Source organism: Bison bison, unplaced genomic scaffold (assembly GCF_000754665.1).
Source record: "Bison bison bison isolate TAMUID 2011002044 unplaced genomic scaffold, Bison_UMD1.0 scf7180017864531, whole genome shotgun sequence".
NCBI classification, from domain to species: Eukaryota; Metazoa; Chordata; class Mammalia; order Artiodactyla; family Bovidae; genus Bison; species Bison bison.
The window spans coordinates 2,460,362-2,471,295 of NW_011495081.1; the positions used below are offsets into that span (position 1 = coordinate 2,460,362).

Genomic DNA, 10,934 nt, shown 5'->3' on the forward strand with positions numbered 1-10,934 from the left:
TATATATGTGGTTGTTAAGAGAGAAAGAGAGATTGATTGATTTTAAAGAATTGCCTCAAATGATTGTAGAGGGTTGGTAAATTCTGAATTTCCATAGTAGGCTAGCAGGCTGGAGACTCACTTAAGACTTCCAGTTTGAGTCCAAAGACAGTTGACTGGAAGCATTTCTCCCTGTTCCAGGGAGGGCAGTGTTTGTTCTGTTAAGGCTTTCCAGTGATTGGATGAGACCAACCCATTTTTTTGGAGGATAATCTACTTTACTTAGTCCAGCAATTTAGATGTTAATCTAAGTTTAATTTAATTGTTATCTGAATGTTAAATTTAAATTTTATCTGAATGCTAGTTAAATGTTTTCTGCTAGTAGCAAAAACCAAATATTTATTTTGCAGTAACCCATGAAGTAGAGAAATAACCAAAGAAAAACAAATCCCATAAAATCTCCTCCTAATTCAGTATTTTATGTGCCTTTTTTCAAAAACCAAGTGGAATAAAATGAGGCGATTCTATGACTTGACCTACCCTGTTGTTTCATGTTTAAGTTCCTGATAAATATAATATTGGTTTGTTTTTATATTTCTATTGTTCTGATTTGAGTTTTCTAGTTACTTTTTATTGAAAGTTTAATTTTATGAATGTTATTTCTGAGAACTTGAATGTGAGGTACACTTAGAGACAATGTTATTTCTTACCTATTCTGCTGTCTGGCAGACAGCTTTATTCACTATTCCCTTAATCTTCAAGTAATAAAGAACTGCTGACAGTCCTTGGACAGGAAAGGTCTTCATTCTTCCAGAATCCATTATTTGCTGCTTTTCTTTCTGAGCCTTTTCTCCAAAATCATATTCCTTTGCAAACTATGAGTCATATATTCACCTGTATCAATCACCCACTTAATTACTGTTTTTCACATCACCTTCAATGATAAATTTACAAATGAAACTTTTGATCATAATAAGAACGTTAAAAAAATCTACATGTAGTTTTGAGTGAGGCCTTGATCACTAATATTTAATAATTATTTCCTTTTCTTTGATATTTAAAAGATGCTTACTTAAAATAATTGGTTTTGGGAATTTCTTCTGTATCATAGCCTATTCACTACATATTAATTGTGCAAATATTTATGAGTTTGAATTAAAAAAGAATTGCTCTTATCTTTCTCTTCCTTAGGGCTTCCCTGATAGCTCAGTTGGTAAACAATCTGCCTGTAATTCAGGAGACCCTGGTTCGATTTCTGAATTGGAAAGATCTGCTGGAGAAGGGAGAGGCTACCCACTTCAGTATTCTTGGGCTTCCCTTGTGGCTCAACTGGTAAAGCATCTGCCTGCAGTGCGGGAGACCTGAGTTCAATCCCTGAGTTAGGAAGATCCCCTGGAGAAGAGAAAGGCTACCCATAGGGTCTCAAAGAGTTGGACACCAACTGAGCGACTTTCACTTTCACTTTTTCTCTTCCTTGGGAGTTACTCTTTGTGACCCAGTGGACTGTAGCTCACCAGGCTCCTCTGTCCATGGAATTATATAGGCAAGAATACTGGAATGGGGTTGCCATTTCCTTCTCCATGGAATCTTCCTGACCCAGGGATTGAACCCAGGTCTCCAGCACTGCAGGGAGACTCTTTACTGACTCTTTACTTTCCACCAGGGAAGCCTTGGGAGATACAGAAGGAATTAAACAAATTATAATTCTTTCTCCTTTCCCATTTTTCATTATTTTGTATTCTGGGTGAATAATTTTTTGTAAGAAAGTACTACTTGTTCTAAAAACATTTTTCTTGCTCTTGAAGATGTTTCAGTATAGGCTACCTTGGTTAGTCTTTCATTCCTAATTTCTGAAAGCTGGGGACAATAAGCATGATCCTGTCTAGCTGAAGATGATAGCAGTTCAGAGGATATAGGAGACTTGGTGTTCTTTGCCCGTTAGTGTTGCTAATGTAGCTTGGTGCCTTGAGGGTTTCTGTAAGAGCGATAAGTTACGAGGGACATGATGGTCATGCAAGGACTAGTACCAGTAGCTATGTAATTTCCTTCAAGTAGCTTACTGTGGCTCTGCCTCAGATTCCTCATCTGTGAAATGAAGTACAACCTGTCTCATATGGTCATTGTGAGGGTTAAATGAGTTCATTTATTTAAATTGCTTAGAATGACATCTTCTGAGTAGTATAAGCTCAGTAAACATTAGCTGATACTATTATGGGGATTAAAAAGGATCAGAATTAGTAGCTAGATACAATAATATTCAAGAGAATATGTAAAATAGATAGCTAATGGGAAGTTTCTTATAACACAGGGAGCTCAAGCTGGTGCTCTGTGACAACCTAGAGGGGTGGGATGGGGTGAGGGGTATATGGGAGGATTAGGAGGGAGGGGACATATGTATACTTATGGGTGATTTACATTGTTGTATGGCAGAATCCAACATAACATTGTAAAATGTAAAAACTTTAAAAAAATAATGGAAAAAAAATTAGGAGAAAAATGCTAGGAGACAGCAGAAGTGGAAATAAAAGTACCAACAAAGATGAAACCAGCATGTTTGCAGCTGGAAAGTGCTGTTCCTTCTGCCTTGAACCATTCTTCAAGTCTTGAGTTAAATTTCACTTTCTCAGGGAAGCTTTTTGAGAGCCTACAGAGGAGGATTGTCTCCTGGTTAGTGCATTCATGGAGTCATACAATTTTCTTTCATAGCATTTATAATTTTTTTTTAAATGAGATTATTTGTTCAGTGGATGTCTTTCCTAGCAGACTGCCCTCCCTGAAAGTCATGGGCATGTTGATCTTGTCTACCGTTATATTTCCAGGGCCTAGCATAAGCACTGTAACATGATGGATTTGTAATGATTTTTAAGGCAATGGATAAAAGTCAGAGTAAACTGGAGCACAGATGTGAGGGACAGATAAAAGGAATATCCCTCAGTTACTAAGGGAGGCTCTCAGGCTCAGGACTTCTGTATGATTGCAGCCTCAATGTGGCAGGCCCAGTCTGATGAAGTAGCTGGAGAAATCTGGTAAAGGAACAGATAGGAGGACTGAGAAAATGAGCTGGTATCTAATTAATGCAGAATAGATTAGGATAAATGTTAGGATAAGATTGTAAGGTTGGGTTTCTAAATACTCAAAATAAGTGTTTTATCTATTTTGATAGTCTAACATTTAATATTAATTTCATTGTTACTTGATTTGCTGAAGTTTTCATGGTACAAGGTATAATTTTCTTTATAAAAATGCATTATACTCTATATAATGGATCTTTCCTAACATCAATAGCAGCATTTCACTTGTTTTACTTTAAATCTTTATAATCTTTAAATAGAGATTGAGCATAAAAGAGAAAATCTTGGGGCTATAGATTTACTTTCTTTAAATATTAAAAGCTGATCAATCACAGAAAGAAGCTTATTTTGTTTGACCTCAAATTATTGAAAAAGTTAGGAACCTCTATAAGAGACAGGCCCTGTACCATAGCACATATATGAAGATGCATTTTTTCCTAAAGAAAGGACTATATAAATTTCAGATGAAATGGACTGTGTCAACATGGAGTTGTTTCCTCTCCTTTGTTTTTAAACATATAGCTTTCTTGGAAACAGATTTTTATTTTAAATTTTATTCTACCTTTGTTTATTTGAAAAATGTTTCTGTTTTAAAGCATCATGGAGCTAGTTAAGTGACCTTTGTTATCAAAATACCTTCAGAAGTGTGATATTTCCAGTGTTGTACTGGTAAATATTTAACACCCGGTCTGTGGGTCAGGGTGGAGTATGGATTTCAAAAAAACAAAACCCCAATTTATTTTGTTTGCACATTTTCGTGAAATACAAATTCCTATTATTGCCCTTTCAAGCTACTAACCTAATATTATTGAATGTACCATTAGGAAGAAATATGTACAGTTGGATGTCTCTAACCCGTGTGAATGACACTGGATATGACTCTCACGATTGATGCTATTAGATATCTGTAGGTTATATAATGGCAAAAAATTTTGCCTGACAATTCTGAAAATTAGTATAGTCTGTCAATTTTTCCCTTAGCTTATTTGACATTCCCTACTTAAGATCTGTATTTTGTATTTCTCTACCCTGGAAGGTACCATGGTATAGCCGTAGAATACTGTTTTCATTTATTTTTTTAGCAGTGACATTCTTTTTTTCTCTAATAAACAATCCATCCCAAATACAAAACAGGTTAAAAATGGTATTCTGTAGTGTGACTTTGTTTATATGATTTACTGGTGCTAAAATCCATAATGCATTATATAACAGTGAGACATTTTGTTGAGTACAAAAACTTTAAAATCAGCATCAGTGTCCTTTTATTTTTTGCACAGTTTGGATTCACATTGATAAATAAATATAAAAGGTAACTGTTTTTTAAAGTTGTCCTGAAATCTCACCTTAGTTTTTATTTCTATAGAAGTTGTAAGATAATTTTAATTAAATAAAAAAGGGCATTTTAGTAATAAACATATAATTAAAGTTTCAATACAGCAATAAAGCAGTTATAAATATTTTTGCACCTAATTTCAGACCACCAAAATAAATGAAGCAAAAACTATCAGAATTTATGGGAGAAAGAGTGCTATAGTAATAGTTAGAGACATCAGGACCCACTCACAATATTCTATAGAACAGCCAGAGAGTATTTAAATAAAGGAATAGAGAACTTAACACAGTAAACCAATTGTTTAAGACATATACAGAACACTCTACTCAGTATCAGCAACAAACACATTTCTTGAGTACACATGGGATATTTTCCAGGATAGGACATATGTTAGGCTATAAGTTCAGTCTCAATAGATTTTAAAAGATATTGTTCAGAGTATCTTCTCCAGTCACAATCAGATAATATTAGAAATCAATGGCAGAATACAATCTAGAAAATTCATGAATTTTTGAAAATTAAGTAAAACATTCTTAAACAACCAATGGATCAAATAAGAAATCACAAGGGAAATTAGAAAATACATAGAGATGAATGAAAACAAAATCACAATATACCAAAACTTACATTACACAAGTCCTAAGGGAGAAATTTATAACTATAAATGCCTAGATAAAAAAACAAAGTTCTCAAATCAGCAACCTAGCTGTACAACTAAAGGAACTAGGAAAAGAAGAGCAAATGAAACCCAAAGAAAAATGGTGGAGAGGATCAATGAAACCAATTTTCAGGGACCAAAAAAATTGACCAGTCAGTTGTTCCATACAAGATTCTTCTTGACCGGCATATAGGTTTTTCAGGAGACGTAAGATGGTCTGCTATTCCCATTTCTTTAAGGGTTTTCCACACTGTCTTATGATCCACAAGTCAAAGGCTTTAGCGTAGTCAATGAAACAGAGGTAGATGGTTTTCTTTAGTTCCCTTGCTTTATCATCCAGTGAATCTTGGCAATTTGATCTCTGGATTGAGAAAGGAGTACAACAAGGCTGTTTATTGTCACCCCATTTGTTTAACTTATATGCAGAGCACATCATGAGAAATGCTGGGCTAGATGAGTTACAACCTGGAATAAAGATTGCTGGGAGAAATATCAATAACCTCAGATATACAAATGATGACACTCTAATGGCAGAAAGTAAAGAGGAACTAAAAACTTCTTGATGAGGATAAAGGAGTAGAGTGGAAAAGCTGGCTTAAAATTAAATATTAAAAAAACTAAGATCATGGCATTTGGTCCTAGCACTTCATGACAAGTTGAAGGTGAAAAGGTGGAAGCTGTGACAGATTTCCTCTTCTTGGGCTCTAAAATCATTGTGGATGGTGACTGCAGCCATGAAATTAGAAGATGATTGCTTCTTGGTGGGAAAGCTGTGACAAACCTAGACAGTGTGTTAAAAAGGAAACACATCACTTTGCCGACAAAGGTCCGTATAGTCAAGGCTGTGGTCTTTCCAGTATTCATGTGCAGTTGTGAGAGCTGGACCATAAAGAAGGCAGAGTGCTGAAGAATTGATGCTTTTGAACAATGGCATTGGAGAAGACTCTTGAGAGTCCCTTGGACAGCAAGGAGGTCAAACCAGTCGATCTTAAAGGAAATCGACTTTGAATACTCATTGGAAGGATTGGTGCTGAAGCTGAAACTTCAATACTTTGGCCACCTGATACGAATAGCTGACTCATTGGGAAAGACCCTGATGCTGGGAAAGATTGAAGGCAGAAGGAGAAGAGGGTGACAGAGGATGAAATTGTTGGATGGCATCACTAATGTAATGGACATGAACTTGGGCAAACTTTGGGAGATGGTGAGGGACAAGGAGGCCTGGCATGTTGCAGTCCATGGGGTTGCAAAGAGGCAGATATGACTTGGCAACCAAACAACAGGAACAAAAACAATATTGACAGTCTTAGCTAGAAGGACTAAGAGAGAAAGAGAGAAGACTCATTAACAAATTGAAAATGGGGTGATAGCCACCAGTTCTACAGAAATAGAAAGGTTTATATGAGAGTTCTAAGAACGATTGTATGCCAACAAATTCGATGGTGGTTTAGTTGCTAAGTCGTGTCTGACTCTTGTGACCCCATGGACTGTAGCCCACCAGCCTCCTCTGTCCATGGGATTTTTCCAGGCAAAAATACTAGAGTGAGTTGCCATTTCCTTCTCCAGGGGATCTTCCTGACCCAGGGATTGAACCCGGGTCTTATGCACTGCAGGCAGATTCTTTACTGACTGAGCCAACTTAGATTAAATGGATAAATTCCTAGAAACAACAAGACCTACCAAGACTAAATCAAGAAGAAATAGAAAATCTGAATAGACCTATAACTAGTAAAATCAACACTCTCTTGACAAAGAAAAGCCCCAGACCCGATGGCTTCACTGGTGAATTCTAGCAAACATTCAGTGGTGAATTAGTATGAACCCGTATCAGACTTTCTGAAAAAACTGAAGAGGAGGGAATGCTTTTTAACTCGTCCAATAAGGCCAGCATATTCTTGATACCTAAGCTAGACAGAGACACTACAAGCAAAGAAAACTACAGACCGATAACCCTTATAAGCATTGACACAAAAATCCTCAGCAGAGACTTGTAAACAGAGTTAAGCAGCACATTAATAGAATTATACACCATTACCAAGTAGAATTTATTTCTCAAATGCAATGTTTTCATCAGACAAAAAAAATTGATCAATGTTATATGTCACATCAACAAAATGAAGGAAAAAGGAAAAGCATGTAATCATCTTAATGCAGAAAAATCATTTTACACAAAACTTACCACCTTTTCATAATAAAAATACTCAACAAACTAGAATAGAAGAAAAGTACCTCCATGTAATAAAAGCCTTATATAAAAAATCCACAGTAAATATGATACTCAGTAGTGAAATACTGAAAGAGTTTCCTCTAAGATCAGGAACGTGACAGTGATGCCCATTTCACCAACTCTATTCAACATACTACTGGGAGTTTTAGCTGGAGCAGTTAGGCAAGAAAAAGAAACAAAAGGCACCCATATTGGAAAGGAATAAGTAATACTATAACTGCAGATGATACGATCTTATACATAGAAAACGCTACAGATCCCACATACAAGAAATAACCCAAATCAAAACAAAAAGAACTCATAAATTAATTTAGTGAAGTAGCAGCATACAAAGGCAGCACACAAAAAATCATACATGAACAATCAACAATCTGAAATGAAAATTATGATATGGTTCCATTTGTAATAGCATTGAAAAGAATGAACTACTTAGAAGTAAATTTAACCAAGGAAGTGAAAGACACATACAAGGAAATCTATAAGATATTTGTAAAACAAACAAACATAAAAACACATCATGTATTATGGATTAGAATACTTAATATTGCTAAAATGTCAGTGTGACCCAGAGCTGCCTACTGATTCAATGAAATTTGTTCTAAAATCTTAATGATGTTATCTTAGAAATAGCAAAATCCATCCTAAAATTCATATGGAATCTAAAGGAACCCTGAATGGTCAAAAAAAAATCTTGAAAAAAGACCAAACCTGGAGAACTCATGTTTGCAAATTTCAAAACCTACTGCAGAAGTACAGCAATCATAAGAGAGTGATACCGACATAAAGTCAGACATATAAACCAGTGGGATAGAAAAGAAAACCTGGAAATAAACTCTCACGTATATGGCCAAATGATTTTTGACAAGGGCACCTAGGACATTCAATGGGGAAAGGGCATTCTTTTTAATAAATAGTGCTGAGAAAACTGGATATCCATGTAGAGAAGAATTAAGTTTGACTCTTATATAATACTACATAAATAAACTTACTCAAAGTGGATCAAAGATATAAATGTAACACCTGAAACCGTAACACTCTTAGAGCAAAAACTTCTTGACATTGGATTTAGCAGTGATTTCTTGGGTACAACACCAAAGATAGTCAAAGAAAAAGATAGATAAATTGTACTTCATGAAAAATTAAAAAATTTCAGCATGAAGAGACACTACCAACATAATTGAAAAAGTGACTTATAGAATGGGAAAATATTTGTAAATCATATATCTGGTATCAATTTAATATGCAGAATATATAGAAAAAATTTAAAACTCAACAGTGCAAAACAAATAACCTGATTCAAAAATGGGCAAAGAACTTGAATAGACATTTCTCCAAAGAAGAGATACAAATGGCCAATAAGCACATGAAATGATTCACAAGATCACAGATTAGGGAAATGAAAATCAAAACTATAGTGGGATACCACCACAACCATTAGAATGACTACTGTCAAAAAATGAGAAAACAACAAGTGTTTGGTGAGGATGTGGAGAAATTGGAACCCTTGAGCCCTGCTGATAGAATATAAAATGATACAAATGCTGTGAAAAACAGTTTGCCACTTCCTCAAAATTTAAAGCAGAATATTATGATCCAGCAATTCCATTTCTGAGAATATGTACTCAAAAGAATTGAAAGAAGGATCTTGAAGCAAATATTTGCACACCCATGTTCATGGCAGCATTCACAATATCCAGAACATGCAACTAACTCAAGCTTTTGTTGATGGGTGAAGAGAAGCAAAATATGACCTACACATATAACAGGGTATTATTCAGCCTTAAAAAGAAGGGAAATTCTTCAGTATGCTACAGCATGGATGAACTATAAAGACATTTTGGTAGATAAATAAACCAGTCATAAAAAGACATACTAACTATATGATTCTACTTACTAGAGACACTTAGTGTAATCAATATCGTGGAGACAGAAAGTAGAATGGCAGTTGCTAAGAGCTAGGGAAGAGGTGAATGGGGGAGTTATTGTTTAATAAGTATGGAGTTTGAGAAGATAAAATGAGTTATGTAAATGGATGGTAGTGATGGTTGTGTAACACTATGGATGTGTTTAACACCTACCATTGAAAGCTACACTTAAAAATGGTTAAGATGATTAGGTTTTATGTTGTTTGTTTTAGCATAATAAAAATTTGTTTTAAAAAAATGCAAGTTCCTGATTTGAAGAAAGCACACTTTTTTATATTAATTCATGGCTACTAGAAATAGATGATTATTTCATAATTATATGCAAACATTCAAGTAAAATAAATATTGTTGCTATTCTATTTTACTGTCAGATTCTGTGTTTCTTGCAGATTTGTTTCTATGTGTACTTCTAAAATATCTTTAATATATATTTTAAAAAGCAGTCCTAAGGGGAAAGTTCATAGCAATACAGGCACACCTCAAGAAACAAGAAAAAAGTCAAATAAATAACCTAACTCTACACCTAAAGCAACTAGAAAAGGAAGAAATGAAGAACCCCAGGGTTAGTAGAAGGAAAGAAATCTTAAAAATTAGAGCAGAAATAAATGCAAAAGAAACAAAAGAGACCATAGCAAAAATCAACAAAACCAAAAGCTGGTTCTTTGAAAGGATAAATAAAATTGACAAACCATTAGCCAGACTCATCAAGAAACAAAGGGAGAAAAATCAAATCAACAAAATTAGAAACGAAAATGGAGAGATCACAACAGACAACACAGAAATACAAAGGATCATAAGAGACTACTATCAACAATTATATGCCAATAAAATGGACACCGTGGAAGAAATGGACAAATTCTTAGAAAAGTACAACTTTCCAAAATTGGACCAGGAAGAAATAGAAAATCTTAACAGACCCATCACAAGCATGGAAATTGAAACTGTAATCAAAAATCTTCCAGCAAACAAAAGCCCTGGTCCAGACGGCTTCACAGCTGAATTCTACCAAAAATTTAGAGAAGAGCTCACACCTATCCTGCTCAAACTCTTCCAGAAAATTGCAGAGGAAGGTAAACTTCCAAACTCATTCTATGAGGCCACCATCACCCTAATACCAAAACCTGACAAAGATGCCACAAAAAAAGAAAACTACAGGCCAATATCACTGATGAACATAGATGCAAAAATCCTTAACAAAATTCTAGCAATCAGAATCCAGCAACACATTAAAAAGATCATACACCATGATCAAGTGGGCTTTATCCCAGGGATGCAAGGATTCTTCAATATCTGCAAATCAATCAATGTAATACACCACATTAACAAATTGAAAAATAAAAACCATATGATTATCTCAATAGATGCAGAGAAAGCCTTTGACAAAATTCAACATCCATTTATGATAAAAACTCTCCAGAAAGCAGGAATAGAAGGAACATACCTCAACATAATAAAAGCTATATATGACAAACCCACAGCAAACATTATCCTCAATGGTGAAAAATTGAAAGCATTTCCTCTAAAGTCAGGAACAAGACAAGGGTGCCCACTTTCACCATTACTATTCAACATAGTTTTGGAAGTTTTGGCCACAGCAATCAGAGCAGAAAAAGAAAGAAAAGGAATCCAAATTGGAAAAGAAGAAGTAAAACTTTCACTATTTGCAGATGACATGATCCTCTACATAGAAAACCCTAAAGATTCCACCAGAAAATTACTAGAAATAATCAATGACTATAGT

At 34.8% G+C, this 10,934-nt stretch overlaps 1 protein-coding gene across 2 annotated transcripts in view; it reads left to right on the forward strand.

Annotated features, from left to right (window-relative positions):
- METTL15 (methyltransferase like 15) overlaps window positions 1-10,934 on the forward strand; it is a 220,816-nt gene that overhangs the window by 6,523 nt on the left and 203,359 nt on the right. The gene's annotated exons all lie outside the window — the stretch shown is intronic.